Genomic DNA, 16,553 nt, shown 5'->3' on the forward strand with positions numbered 1-16,553 from the left:
AGACAGGAATGGTAACAGACATCACAGAGGCCTAGAAGTCCATTATTATTCACTTCAGCTGTTCAGAACCCAGCTGTGATCTTGTTTATTCTCTGAGACCAACACCCCAGGCATTTATAGCATCTCTGAAAACCTCCCAACAACCACACTTCAAATCTACTGTTGCCTGAAACTGCCAACTGTTTTGTTCCAAAGATTCTAGTTATTTCAAAATTGCCTCCATTAGAAAGCAAGTAATTGGTAAAATTCCCTAAGGGTAGTGCCTGGTAAAAAAAAAAAAAAACTGTCACTGGTAATAGCAGAAAATTTCACAAAAATGCCAATAAATTTTCTGATTGATGGAACTGAGATACAAGTAAAGTTTAATATCTAAGAATCCTGATAACTGGATTAAAAAAAAGCCAATGCATAAGCACCTACATATGTATACACATCAAAGAATAAACTTATTCAAAAGCAATTTCTCAGCTTTCTATGTTATACGTCACATGTTAGAAATTGAATTCATGATGTCAACACCTATGTGAGAACAGTTATTGTTTTCCAGTTTATTTTTGTCACCTACATTAAACATGACTCTTCCAAAAACTGATACATCTACTTTCAACATTACAGAAAGAAAGGAGTGTTTAAGAAATCAGGGCCAAGAATATGGGCATTATCAAATGCAAAGAATGCCTCCACAAAAGATACCTCAAAAAAATTGAATATACATTATAAATAATGGAATAACTTGTACTTTCTATAAAGCACATGTGTAAAAACACCATACACAACCAGAACATTATCTAGAGCAAAAGAAACACTAAATTTTGGTTGTATTTAGTATTCTGTTTCAAATACCTAATAACACATTGGTAGATCCCTTTTAAGATCTGTGATACAATATTATTCTTACTTGTAATTTTAATTACCTTGCCTTGTTTTATATCTTGTGATTTTTAAAAGCATTTACGCAACAGTATTAGGATAGTATATTAACATTTAATTTTATATTATAAGCATAACCTAAGAGTAAATAAATTAGTTTTTTCTGCCAAGATCTTACAAATAATACTGACATTAACAGGGTAAAGTAACACAAGTTTGTTCCTGGCGTATGGTAGGTTTTCAAATAATATATTTAAATTAAATTTTATTTTCTGTAATAAAAGTAAAACTCATAATGCTTGGAAGAGTAGCAGAGCTATACTTTTTCCCCCAAAGGTTTGCTCAATACCCTCCTAAAATCACTTCTTGATATCCCCTTGTTTGGGAGTTTTGTTGTTCAATAACACAAATTGTCTCGCTCTGAAGTCTAGTCCTACTAAGAAGCAAATTATGAAGTGACAGTGTCACTTGTCAAGTTGACATTTGCAATGCAGCTGCCAGTATTTTCTAAAGAAAGGTAATTCTGAAACCTTTTTGTCTATGAACAACCTTTCCTTTGGTAAAAGCGATAGAACAGTCCCTTTAGAATTCCACTACTACATTTTTTTATAAAAGGCAGCATCACATTTTCTCATTCTTTATTTAAATTATTTTACGCATCTTTATTTTGATTAATTTACTCACTGTCTTTTTCCATTCTTTTTTCTTGTGATAGTTCATCAAGACAAACATATTCACAGGCATTCCACTCCATCAGTCTCCCACTATACAGTGGGCTGGCTTGTCACTTCTCAGATGCTTGGGTACAAGGCAGGGGACCAAAAAGCCTGAATGACTGTCAAGCACTAAGATTGTGTTGATGTCTTGAATATTTCTTAGATGTGTTGTCACCTTGAATGTGTACATTACTACAGAAATTAAGACCTAAACTAGTAAATGTTACTTTTTTCCCAAAATATATATTCTAAGTGGATTAATACCAAGAGTGTTCTAAAGCTCTAGAAAATATAATGACTAATAATAGTATGTAGAAATGAGAATGAACAAATACTAGTCATATTAAAATAATTTAAGTTAATCTAACTGTAATATTTGAATAAAAAAGCATTTTAAGAGATAATACTCTATATATGCATTTATGGAAAAGTAAAGCAAACAAATAAACAAATGAAAACAAAAAACTAACATGATCTTCAGTGTTAAAAATGAAGAAACTGCCAAAGGAGAGGGTAAAACAGTAATGACTAAGAGAATGCACAAGGTAGTGTTCTAGGAAGTAGATCTTATTCTATTTCTTGATCTGGGTACTGATTATATCATTGTGTTTTCTCTGTGAAAATATCATTTAATCCATTGTAAAAGAATATATGTCTCTGCTTACAACAAAGAAAGCCTTCCAGAGAAAGTTTCTTGGAAAGAAAATATTCAGTCACAGTAAACATTAGATGGCAAATTTGAAAAGATTAATAAAAATCTCTAAGATTTTTTTTTAAAATACAAATTACACTAACAGTGAAAAAAGTATATCACATATATCTTATATGGATTGAAAAATGACAAAAAAATTGACATATAATTTTTAACATTCTAATGAAATTATTAGCTTCTTTGTAAAACACTAAAACTTTTAAGTTTTTTAAAAAACTTTTAAGTCTTTTAAAATATAGAAAAATCTGAATAGCATCTATGAAATAAATCTGTGATTAAAATTTCATAAAGAATTACAGTGTTTCTTTTGGCATTATATTAACTAGAATGAGGCCAATGGAAGGATTTGAAATGTTGGCATTACTTGACATGTTGTTCTGGGATGTGTATTTGCAAAACATAAAAAATTATGAAGAGCTTTGCACTTTAAGGTATGATAATAATATTTCACTACTATGTTTGCATTTAAAAAGTTACAGAGAGCTTATAGTCAAATTGGCTTTAAACATATGAACGATGAATTTTGAGACAAGAATAGGTTTGCTAGAGAAAAATGAGTTACAAAAGTGGAAGAGGGAAGAAGAAGGAGCTTAAAAAGACAGTGCTATAATGGAGAGATTTGAAATATTTGACAGATAGATAAGTAGAATTCAAAGAAATACAGGAAAAAGAAAGAAGAAAGAAAGAGAAAGAAAGAAAGAAAGAATGAAAGAAAGAAAGAAAGAAAGAAAGAAAGAAAGAAAGAAAGAAAGAAAGAAAGAAAGAAAGAGAAAGAGAGAGAGAAAGAGAGAGAGAAAGAAAGAAAGAGAAAGAAAGAAAGAAAGAAAGAAAGAAAGAAAGAAAGAAAGAAAGAAAGAAAGAAAGAAAGAAAGAAAGAAAGAAAGAAAGAGAAAGAAAGAAAGAAAGAAAAGAAGCAAAGAGAGAGGAGGGAGGAAGGAGGAAAAGAAAACAAATGAAAGGAAAAGAAAGGAGTGGGGAGGGGGAAGGAAGGGAGGGAGAGAGTAAAGAAAAAATAAGAAAAGAAAGAAGGGAAAAGAGAGAGGAGAAAGCCAGGGAGAGTGTAGAAATAGATAGAGAAATATAATGGAATTTAGGTATACATCTAGATAAATAAATACGGTAAACTGCTGTGAAAACACTGGACTAGACTAAAAATAAAAAAGCCATATTGGATGGAGGAAAACAAGGAGCTTCAAATGCCAAAAACTTGATATGTTGTTCTGAGTTGTGATTATGGAGATGTGTGTTTGCGAAAAAATTAAAAACTTACGAAAAGCTTTGCACTTTAATGTATGGTAATGGTATTTCACTACTATGTTTGCAATTAAAAAGTTACAAAGAGTTTATAGTATTTCACTAATATGTTTGCATTTAAATAGTTACAGAGAGCTTAAAGTCAAATTGGCTTTATATATGTGAACCACTAATTATGAGACAAAAATAGGAACTTCTAGCTCCCTGTTTGTTTTGTTTTGTTATTATTAGTAGTAGTAGTATTGCTATTCTTTCGCTATTGCTTATTCTTTGCTATTCCATAGCAACATAAAGTTAATGAAAGTATAGGTGACAATGATACAGAAAACAACACTATAGGGTCCTCATACACTTACAGCGGAATATGAGAAGATTTTACTTAATGATCTAGATGGAAAGATTGACAGGAAATGACAAAGACTCTCAGAAAACATACTAACCTCCCAAATTAGGGAAATGAAAGTGTATTAGATTTAAAATGGCTGGTAATACAATCTTATATCTAGGAATTATTTCTTCAAAACTATAAACACGATGTTAACATTTAGTATTACTTTTGAATGGCGTTTATTTAAAGAAAGAAAGTTTATGTTTTTAATCTTAGTTTCCAAGTTTCACAGAGTATCTAGAGAAACATTCAGTATGCACTTAGACATTTCAGAAAGCTAAATTTATTTTTGCTAGTTACTGCAATGGGTTTATTAAATATATATAGTTTAACAACATTTATTTTTTATGAGAGATGTTATCATTTTGCAAAAGTTCTCAAATTCCTAAGAGCCAAATACTTAGCTTGGGCTATTTAATTTTTGTATAAAAATGGCACATTTTGGCGTTGTTATAAATTCTATGGCTCATAATTAAATACACAAACCAGGAAAACAAGCAAAGAAAAGTAATCGCATTTCCTCCATAGCCATTGATAATGGAATGACTATTTCTTGCCAAAATCCTTTCTGTTACTTTAGTTGTCCTAATGGTTTTTATTCAGCAGTCGAATAGTTAGGTTGTTAACAGGAAAGCTATTAACAGAGGCTTTTACATCTGAAAAAAAATAAGAATAAATGACTACGTTACACCAATTACAACTAATTCTAGATTTACAATAGAAAAAAATATAACTACAGACCACATTTTCATCAGTAATGGACAGAAATAGTTTGTGTATTTAGCTACACTTTTTCCTACTATAAAAAATGTCAGAAAAAGCATTTCTAATGTTTTCTATTTAACATAATAGTAATGCATTTAACGTCAATTTTCTGTTCCTTACTGTAAGTGTCATTTTAACAGTGTAAGACATTACCTCTTACACAAAAAGGTAGGTAATTATTTACTCTTTGCAGAAAGCCAGTAGAAGATTTTTTTAAAGATACATTACTGCCAAAATGATATCGTCTTAGTGGTGGCAGCATGTGTTTAGTCCTTCTCTCTTAGGAAATAGAACTTTCCAGTGTCATTTACTCAAGCCTATGTTACTAAACATTGCTTTGAACCTCTCCAATCCTTCTTTGAAGAATTGAGAGCCCTGAACATAAAAGTATCTTGCTGGATTCTTTATTAGAATCTTGTATTCCATTTTATGGGATCACTCAGTTTTGACTCGGTTTCAGAGACTTTCTCCAGAGTCTTTTGGTATGTTTCTGCTTCACTAACTGGAGTTCCTCTCCGTCTTTCCTACACAATCTGAAATGTCCCTCTGCTTTTAAAACATGACTTAATGACAGATAACTAGCATTCACAATCTTTTCAATAAACTTTATTCCTAGGGATGTCACTTCTTGAATGGTAGTGTGAGGATCTTCATGGACCCTTTCCCTAGTAAAACTACCATAACCTGTGAAAATTACAAAAATGCTCAATCATTTGAAACTGCTAAAAATTGTCATAAGGGCATACAGAAAAGGAATAAACATTTATTTAAGAAAATCTACCAAATCTCAGTAAGAACCCCAAAGGTACATGGCATTTCAGCTAGACTCATCCACCCTCTCCATGTTCACTATGATGAAAGTTCTATTCTAAATTGATTCAACCAAGAAAATGGGACTTCTTCTTCCCCAGCTCCTAACCTAAGGATATGTCAGGATAAACAGCCTTTCAACATTTCTCATCCCCTCAGCCCTATGTTGTATATGATCTATTCTAGCCAAGTGGTCAGAAACTTCCTTATTCTACTCAGCCCCTGATTATAGGATAGGAGTTGTAACTCAGGTGCGGCAGCCTGAGAATACTGGGCCTCAATTATTCTCACACTACCTCAGTCACAGGGTGGATATTCCATGCCGAGAGAAGGAGACTGAAAGTAGTAGAAATTACTACGCTTTCCTAGAATGCTGACTATAGAACTGCAATGTCACTTCAAGAGAAGCAGTTGACTCTTGTCTCCCAGCCCCAGAACAATGACTCAGAGGTTCTTCCCAAAAGGAAAAGAAGTCCACAAGAAAAGACAACTCCCAAGTATGAATTAAGGTAAATAAATTTATTTAAAAGAGACTGTAGGAGAGTTCAACCTTAAAGGCACTTTGGAAAACAATGAGATTTCGATCATGATCAATTAAGAGAAGAATGATAGCTACATGGTGCAACAAATGAAATGGTGGGTCAGTTCAAAGTTTAACACAGAAACCAGAAAATAAACCGTTAAAGAGAGCTCTCCCAAGGTCAGAATAACCCTCAAATGCTGGCTTCATATGATACCACTGTGAAAGATTCCAAATGTATGCTCAGAGCATGCTTGAAAGCAATAATAGCAAACAATTAGTAGAGTCTAACATCTAGGCATCATACCATTGGCCGGGCGCGGTGGCTCACGCCTGTAATCCCAGCACTTTGGGAGGCCGAGACAGGCGAATCACGAGGTCAGGAGATGGAGACCATCCTGACTAACATGGTGAAACCCGTTTCTACTAAAAAAAAATACAAAAATAAAATTAGCCAGTCGTGGTGGTGGGCTCCTGTAGTCCCAGCTACTCCAGAGGCTGAGGCAGGGGAATGGTGTGAACCTGGAAGGCGGAGCTTGCAGTGAGCTGAGATGGCCTTACTGCAATCTAGCCTGGGTGACAGAGCGAGACTATGCCTCCAAACAAACAAACAAACAAACAAACAAACAAAAACCATAAAGACAGACCAGCTAGACACACAGCAAGGCAATCAGGAAAGGACAGTCAAATATAACTCACTGAAATCCACTCTAATTCCCATAGGGTGAGGGAGAGGGAGAACTCTACTATGTTCACTCTTAAGCATCTGAGGAGCAGTCTGTCACTGAAATAGTCCAACAAGTTAGGGCGCAAATAAACAAACAAACAACAAGACTATGGAGGGGGTGAAAATCAGTTTCCAGAGTTGCTACGCTTTGTTATTTACAATATCTAGCTTTCAACAATAAAATAAAAGCCATGCAAAAAAGCAAGAAATTGTGATTCATGTACCTGAAAAAAAGCAGGTAAACAGAAATTGCCTTTAGGGAGCCCACACGACAGTCTTAGCAAAGATTTCAAAAGAGCTATTGTGAATATGTTCAAAGACATTTAAAATGTGCTTAAAAATGGCGGGGCATGGTGGCTCACATCTGTAATCCCAGCACTTTGGGAGGCCCAGGTGGGTGGGTCACTAAGTCAGGAGATTGAGACTATCATGGCTAACACAGTGAAACCCCGTGTCTACTAAAAATACAAAAAAAATCAGCCAGGTGTGGTGGCAATTGCCTGTAGTCCCAGTTACTAGGGAGGCTGAGGTGGGAGAATGGCATGAACCCAGGAGGCAGCACTTGTGGTGAGCTGAGATCACGCCACTGTACTGCAGCCTGGGCAACACAGCAAGACTCCATCTCGGAAAAAAAAAAAATAATAAAGTGCTGAAAGATAAACTTATGAGGATTATGACTCAAATCGAGAATGTTAATAGAGAGACGCAAATTATAAAAAAAGAAAAAAAGAAAGAAAATTCTGGAGTTGAAAGGTACAATGACCAAATGAAAGTTTACTAGAGGATCTCAACAGACTTGAGCTGCAAGAGTAAAAAATTATTGACCTTTTAAATAGATCAATAAAGATTGTGCAATCTAAAAAACAGAAAAATAAGAAAGAAGAGCAATAAACTGACACTCAGAGAAATGTGGGCCACAATTAAGTTCATGAATAAATACATATTAGTAGTTTCAGATCAAGGAAAGGAAAAAAGCAGAATAATATTTGAAATAAAATGGCTGAAAACTTCCCAATTTTGCTGAAAAATATTAACCTATTCACCCAACAAGTTTAATAAATTTCAAATGGAATAAATGTAAAGATAATCATATCCAGGTACAGTATAGTCAAAACGTGGAAATACAATGAAAAAAAGTCTTGAACTCATATGAAGCCATGAGGCAAATATTACTTCAAATTCTATTAATGTAGCATATCATTTTTTATGACCACTATGAACAAAGTAACTTATATACATACATTTTAATTCAGATGTTTAAAGAGTTTAAATAGTAATGATCAATACTCAATAATACTGATAATATAATACTTAAAAATGATAAAAGTACTCAATATTGTGCTAAATAGTATAACACATAATTTCACTAAGCTTAAAACAGCCATAAAGTGTGTAGTTATCTACAATTGTTATAATGCATTCACAGAGCCTTAGACAAGTTAGTTTCCTCATGTCAATACAGCTGGTAGAATCAGAGCAAAATAAAGAACCAGAACTAAAAACAAGGTCTGGATTCCTGCAAATAATTATGTTTTTTTTGCCATAACAATCACCATTCAGTATCAGTAGATAGATAATATAAATGTTAAAGCAAACTAAATATGGCCCAAGAAGGACTCCATCCTTCTATATTTGAGTCCTTGTGGATGAACTGTAACCTAACTTAATAGACAGAAAAAAATTCGAAAACTGACTTAGTAGTATACACCTGTAACAATAGCCAAGTGTTGGCCAATCCCAGTGGCCATACTTTAACCATTCATACACTGCTGAGTGTTCAGACTGTGTACAAACAAGGCATACGCCAAGATGTAACCAATTCAGCTGTTCTGTACCTCAATGCCAATATCTGTACATCATTACCTTTTATTTTCTATAAATCTTCTTCCACTACATGGCTGTGCTGGATTCTCTGTGAATCTGCTGTGATTCTAGGGGCTGCCCAATTTGCAAATCATTCATTGTACAATTAAACCCCTTCAAATTTAATTCAGCTGAAGTTTCTCTTTTATCAGATGGTGTCAGAAGTGGGATCTGAAGTGGAGCTTCTAGTGACCTCCAGGAGTGCTGAGTGAATATGCAAGGTGCCTGCAGGACCCACTTATGTACACTGACTTCTCAGAGTGGCTGAGGATTGTGGGTAAGCTCCCTCTCAGATTTTGGAGCTCCACAGAATTGTGTTTTGAACTTTCTGAGTTTCTGATACAAATTGGGTTTGGAAGTCATGACAGAAACTGGGCTGGGTCCATGAATGAATCTGATCTGGGAATTAACTGGTTTGGAAACAGTAAGAGGCCCTTTACATCTGACTGGGTCAGAAAGGAACTGGTGGTAAGCAGTAATATTGCAGTGGTTTTACAATTTGGCTTTTAAAAATTCACAGGGATTTTTGTGTTCTACCCCTCTGCTTAATTTATCTTGCACTCCTAGGTAAGAAAAAAAAAAAAATTGTTGGCTAAGTTAATCAATAGAACCTAAGAGTAAAGCGAACATTTTAGGTAAAAATGGGATCCTTAATTTCTGAAAAACTGAGTTCCTTCTTGCTTATTCATTAGGCCCAGGAGGCAGCAAAATCTTACAGAAATGGTGAAATCTTACTGAAGATAACTTACAGTATAATGTTCCAAATGAACAACAACACACTAAAGTGCAATTACAAAAAAAAAAAAAAAATTCTTTCGTGTTGAAGCTTGGCCCCCAGGGTGATGGTGCAGCAGGTCAGGTCACTAGGGCCGCTCAGGAAAAGGGAACCCAGAAGGCTGGCATGCTGGCAAAAGGGTAAGAATTTCTTACCAGTCAGATTTCTAGTTTCTCTCTTGGTGTGCAAATTGATTGCATGAATGGTAAAAATCACTGTTTATCTCCTCTGTATAGTTTTAATTAATGCAAAAAGAATTCTGAGGCTAGTGGTAAGCTGTAGCCAATCTCGTGTATTTTGTGCTATGAATTCGTTTTGCTGTGTCAAGGAGTACCTTAGGATAAAACATGGGGTTAATCACACATAAGTTCGCTGCTCAAGACAGCCCAGCAAGATGGTCAGTAGCAAACTTTGTTGCAGGTCCCTGAAACAAACAAAAACCTGGATGAGGTCTTCATCTTGTTTTACATCCTTGGGAGCTTGACCTTGTAACCATGTGGCACAACTTTCTCTTGGTCTCTGCCTTCTAGGGAACAGGAACTTAGGTTTCATGTCATAGTTAGCTCTAAAAATTATCTTCACTATTTAAAAGGCTTTGCAAGCTCAAAATTAACTACCTTAGACTTCTTAGAAGAGCACTGGAGATTTTCCTGTGCTGTACCTCAGTAGTTAATGTTTCACCATTTTGCAATGTTGTTCCAGGTTTGATTCCCATGGTAGGATATAAGTCCTTTCTCATTTAATATCTGCATGTCCTTGTCTATTTTCTTCTCCAAAGAATATATTTTCCTTTCTCTCAGCACTTTGGTTACCTTTGGTAAAGTTCAAAAGCCAGAAATATTGGCCATTTGGTCTGGCTAAAGTCAGGAAATAAGAAATTTTAAAAGGAATTCATTATAGAATGCCATAGTTAAAAGTCAGCTTAATTAAAAGTGGATATTCAAGCTCTAACAACCTGGACTTCTCGGGAAAAACAGGAGGCACCAGAGACCCTTTTCAGGCCCTGTTCTTCTAAGGCCTCCACTCTAAAGCCAATAACCAATTAAGAAACTTAAAAACTGGCAATTGAAAAATCTTACAACTGAGAGACAAGACTAGCTGGATTTCCTAGGCTGATTAAGAATTCCTAAGCCTAGTTGAGAAGGTGACCACATCTACCTTTAAAAACAGGGTTTGCAACTTGGCTCACACCCAACCAATCAGGTAGTAAAAAGAGCTCACTAAAAAGCTAATTAGGCAAAAACAGGAGGTACACAAATAGCCAATCATCTATTGCCTGAGAGCACAGTGGGAGGGACAATGATCGAAATATAAACTCAGACATTCGAGCTGGCAATGGCTAACCTCTTCGGGACCCCTTCCTTTGTGTGGGAGCTCTGTTTTCACTCTATTAAATCTTGCAACTGCACTCTCTTCTGGTCCATGTTTGTTACCACTTGTATTGAGCTTTCGCTTGCCATCCACCACTGCTGTTTGCCGCCATCACTGACCCGCTGCTGACTTCCATCCCTCCAGATCCGGCAGAGTGTCCACTGTGCTCCTGATCCAGCGAGGCACCCATTGCTGCTCCTGATCAGGCTAAAGGCTTGCCATTGTTCCTGCATGGCTAAGTGTCCAGGTTCATCCTAATCAAGCTGAACACTAGTCACTGGGTTCCATGGTTCTCTTCCATGACCCACAGCTTCTAATAGAGCTATAACACTCACCGCATGGCCCAAGATTCCATTCCTTGGAATCCGTGAAGCCAAGAACCCCAGATCAGAGAACACAAGACTTGCCACCATCTTGGAAGTGGCCCAACACCATTTTGGAAGCTGCCCACCACCATCTTGGGAGCTTTGGAAGCAAGAACCCCCCCAGTAACATTTTGGCGACCATGAAGGGACCTCCAAAGCAGTAATATTGGACGACTTTCACTTGTGCTTCTGTCCTATCCTTCCTTAGAATTGGAGGAAAATACCAGGCACCTGTCAACCAGTTAAAAATGATTAGCGTGGCCACAGGACTTAAGACTCAGGTGTGAGGTTATCTGGGGAAGGGCTTTCTAATAACAACCAACCCTTCTGGGTTGGAAATATTGGTCTGCCTGGAGCCAGCTTCCACTTTCAATTTTCTTGTGGAGCTGAGGGCCGACTAGAGGCAGAAAGCTGTCATCCCAAACTCCCGGCATTAGCCGATTGAGATCATGGCACAGCCAGAAGTCTCTACTCAATAGTCGCCCATGCATGCGCCCCTACCTTTCCTTCTGACCCATATCTCCTGGGTCCCGACCTCGACTTTCGTGAAAGTGTAGCCCCAAAATTCTCCTTACCTCTGAATCTACTTCCTCTGATCCCTGCCTCCTGGATGCTAATGGTTCAGACTTTCATTTCCTCTAGGAAGTTGTGTTTCCAAAGGGATCTAAGGAAGCTCTATGCTGTGTCCTTAGGCATCTAGGCTATAAACCCAGGGAGTCTTATCCCTGGTGCCCTCCCGATTTAGGTATACAGCTCTTGACATGGGCAGTTATGTGAGACCCATTCTCCACCACCCTTGCCAGGGCCCCAAGTTTGTAATGGTTAACAGAAGTAGAGAGAGAGAGAGACGGAGGAAAGAGAGAGAGAGATGGAGAAGAGAGAGAGTTAGAGGATAGAGAGTGAGAGATAGAAAAGAGAGTGAGAGAGACGGAGGAGAGAGAGAGAGATGGAGGAGAGAGAGAGTTGGAGGAGAGATGGAAAAGAGAGAGAGAGACAGAGGACAGAGAGAGAGATGGAGGAGAGAGAGAGAGGGAGGAGAGAGAGAGAGAGATGGAGGAGAGAGAGAGAGAAAGAGAGTGAAAGAGAAAAAGAAAGAGAAAGATAGAAATAGTTAAAAAAAAAAAAAAGTACCCTATTCCTTTAAAAGCCAGGGTAAATTTAAAACCTATAATTGATAATTGAAGGTCTTCTCCATGACCCTATAACACTCCAATACTACCTTGTTGTCAGTGTAAACAAGGGCCTGGCCTGACAACACTGAGACCACTGACAACTGGTAGCTTTCCTATCAAAAATTCTTAACCCAGTAACCTGAAGATGCATTCAATCTGTAGTGGCAACTGCTTTGCTAACAGAAGAAAGTAGTAAAGTAACTTTTAGAGGAAACCTCATCGTGAGCACACCTCACCAGTTCAGAATTATTCTAAGTCAAAAAAGCAAAAAGATACTAACTCAAAAATCTTCAAGTATGGGGCTATTCTGTTAGAAAAAGGTAATTTAACACTAACCATTGATAATTCCCTTAACACAGCAGATTTCCTTACAGGGGATTTAAATCTTAATTACCATACAAAAGTCCGACCAGACCTAGGAAGAACTCCCTTCAGGACATGATGATAGATAGTTCCTCCCAGGTGACTGAGGAAAAAGCCACAATGAGTATTCAGTAATTGATAGGCAGACTCTTATGGAAGCAGAGTCTTATATTGGTTTCCTCAAACATGCGAGCTGTTTGCACTCAGCCAAGCCTTAAAGTACTTACAGAATCAAAAAAGACTATCTCAATCCTGACTCCAAAGGTTACCTACACCCTCTCTGAAATGAATTTGCATAAGTATTGTTTATGGTAATACATCTTGATGGGGCAGCTGAGTTGTTATGAAATACTCAGGAACCCAGCCCAGTTCTAGGACTCACCCCTGAGCATAAAGGCAATGTTGGACACACTGGACACTAGAATCCAGCACCCTGGACCCCTTTCTTTGTGGTCAAGAAAGGTGGGAAAAGGGGTGCAGGACTGCTACATTGGTGAGTGTAACTAATCCAATAAGCAGGGGTCCATGGGTGATTACTCACCCTGCAAAGGAATAAGCATTAGGACCATAGAGGATGCTCTAGGACTAATGCTTATCACAAAATGACTAAGGGTGCTGGCATCCCTATGTTCTTTTTTCAGATAGGAAATGTTTCCCCCAAGGCAAAAATGCCCCTAAGATGTATTCTAGAGAATAGGAACCAATTTGACCCTCAGACGCTAAGAAAGAAATGACATATTCTTTTGCAGAACCACCTGGCCACTATATCCTCTTCAAGGCGGAGAAACCTGGACCCCTGCGGGAAGTATAAATTATAACACCATCTTACAGCTAGACCTCTTTTGTAGAAAAGAAGGCAAATGGAGTGAAGTGCCATATGTACAAACTTTCTTTTCATTAAGAGACAACTCGCAATTTCATAAACAGTGTGATTTATGCCCTACAAGAAGCCCTCAGAGTCTACCTCCCTACCCCAGCATCCCCCCAACTAATAAGGACCCCCCTTCAACCCAAACAGTCCAAAAGGAGAGAGACAAAGGGGTAAACAACGCACCAGAGAGTGCCAATATTCCCTGATTATGCCCCCTCCAAGCAGTGGGCGGAGGAGGATTCGGCCCAGCCAGAGTGCGTGTACCTTTTTCTCTCTCAGACTTAAAGCATATTAAAATAGATCCAGGTAAATTCTCAGATAACCCTGATGGCTATACTGATGTTTTACAAGGGTTAGGACAATCCTTTGATCTGACATGGAGAGATATAATGTTACTACTAGATCAGACACTAACCCCAAATGAGAGAAATGCTGCCATAACTGCAGCCCGAGAGTTTGGCGATCTCTGGTATCTCAGTCAGGTCAATGATAGGATGACAACAGAGGAAAAAGAATGATTCCCCACAGGCCAGCAGGGACTTCCCAGTGTAGACCCTCACTGGGACACAGAATCAGAACATGGAGATTGTGCCGCAGACATTTGCTAACTTGCATGCTAGAAGGACTAAGGAAAACTAGGAAGAAGCCTACAAATCATTTAATGATGTCTACTATAACACAGGGAAATGAAGAAAATCCTACTGCCTTTCTGGAGAGACTAAGGGAGGCATTGAGGAAGCATATCTCCCTGCCACGTGACTCTATTGAAGGCCAACTAATCTTAAAGGATAAGTTTATCACTAAGTCAGCTACAGACATTAGAAAAAAAACTTCAAAAGTCTGCCTTAGGTCTGGAGCAAAATTTAGAAACCCTATTGAACTTGACAACCTCAGTTGTTTATAATAGAGATCAGGAGGAGCAGGCGGAATGGGACAAACAGAATTAAAAAAAAGTCCACTGCTTTAGTCATGGCCCTCAGGCAAACGGACTTTGAAGACTCTGGAAAAGGGAAAATCTGGGCAAATCGAATGCCTAATAGGGCTTGCTTCCAGTGCAGCCTACAAGGACACTAAAAAAGATTGTCCAAGTAGAAATAAGGTGCCCCCTCGTCCATGTCCCTTATGTCAAGGGAATCACTTGAAGGCCCACTGCCCCGGGGGATGAAGGTCCTCTGAGTCAGAAGCCACTAACCAGATGATCCAGCAACAGGACTGAGGGTGCCCGGGGCAAGTACCAGCCCATGCCATCACCCTCACAGGGCCCCAGGTGTGCTTGACCATTGAGGTCCAGGAGGCTAACTGTCTCCTGGACACTGGCGTGGCCTTCTAAGTCTTACTCTCCTGTCCCAGACAACTGTCTTCCAGATCTGTCACTATCCGATGGGTCCTAGGACAGCCAGTCACTAGATACTTCTCCCAGCCACTAAGTTGTGACTGGGGAGCTTTACTCTTTTCACATGCTTTTCTAATTATGCCTGAAAGCCCCACTCCCTTGTTAGGTAGGGACATTCTAGCAAAAGCAGGGGCCATTATACACCTGAACATAGGAGAAAGATCACCAGTTTGTTGTCCCCTGCTTGAGGAAGGAATTAATCCTGAAGTCTGGGCAACAGAAGGACAATATGGATAAGCAAAGAATGCCCATCCTGTTCAACTAAAAGATTCCACCTCCTTTTCCTACCAAAGGCAGTACCCACTTGGACTCGAGGCCCAACAAGGACTCCAAAAGATTGTTAAGGACCTAAAAGCCCAAGGCCTGGTAAAACCATGCAATAGCCCCTGCAATACTCCAATTTTAGGAGTACAGAAACCCAAAGGACAATGGAGGTGAGTGTAAGACCTCAGGATTGTCAATAAGGCCGTTGTCCCTCTATACCCAGCTGTACCTAACCTTTATACTCTGCTTTGCCAAGTACCGGAGAAAGCAGAGTGGTTTACAGTCCTGGACCTTAAGGATGCCTTTCGCTGCATCCCTGTCCATCCTGACTCTCAATTCTTATTTGCCTTTGAAGATCCTTCGAACCCAACATCTCAGCTCACCTGGATTGTTTTACCCCAAGGGTTCAGGGATAGCCCCCATCTATTTGGCCAGGCATTAGCCCAAGACTTGAGCCAAATCTCATACCTGGACACACTCATCCTTTGGCACATGGATGATTTACTTTTAGCCGCCTGTTCAGAAGCCTTATGCCATCAAGCCACCAAAGTGTTCTTACATTTCCTTGCTACCTGTGGCTACAAGGTTTCCAAACCAAAGGTTCAGCTCTGATCACAGCAGGTTAAATACTTAGGGATAAAATTATCCAAAGACACCAAGGCCCTCAGTGAGGAATGTATCCAGACTATACTGGCTTATTCTCATCCCAAAACTCTAAAGCAACTAAGAGAATTCCTTGGCATCACAGGTTTCTGTTGAATATGGATTCCCAGGCATGGCAAAATAGCCAGACCATTATATACACTAATTAAGGAAATTCAGAAAGCCAATACCCATTTAGTATGATGGACACCTGAAGCAGAAGTAGCTTTCCAGGCCCTAAATAAGGCCCTAACCCAAGCCCCAGTGTTAAGCTTGCCAACGGGGCAAGACTTTTCTTTATATGTCACAGAAAAAAAAAAAAAAAAAACAAAAAACAAAAACAGGAATAGCTCTAGGAGTCCTTACACAAGTCCGTGGGATGAGCTTGCAACCTGTGACATACCTGAGTAAGGAAATTGATGTAGTGGCAAAGGGTTGGCCTCACTGTTTATGGGTAGTGGCTGCAGTAGCAGGCTTAGTATCTGAAGTAGTTAAACTAATACAGAGAAGAGATCTTACTGTGTGGACATCTCATGATGGCACACTCACTGCTAAAGGAGATTGTGGCTGTCAGACAACTGCTTACTTAAATATCAGTCTCTATTACTTGAAGGGCCAGTGCTGTGACTGCACACTTGTACAACTCTTAACCCAGCCACATTTCTTCCAGACAATGAAGAAAAGATAGAACATAACTGTCAACAAGTAATTG

The sequence above is a fragment of the Rhinopithecus roxellana genome, chromosome 6, assembly GCF_007565055.1.
Source record: "Rhinopithecus roxellana isolate Shanxi Qingling chromosome 6, ASM756505v1, whole genome shotgun sequence".
Classification (NCBI taxonomy): Eukaryota; Metazoa; Chordata; class Mammalia; order Primates; family Cercopithecidae; genus Rhinopithecus; species Rhinopithecus roxellana.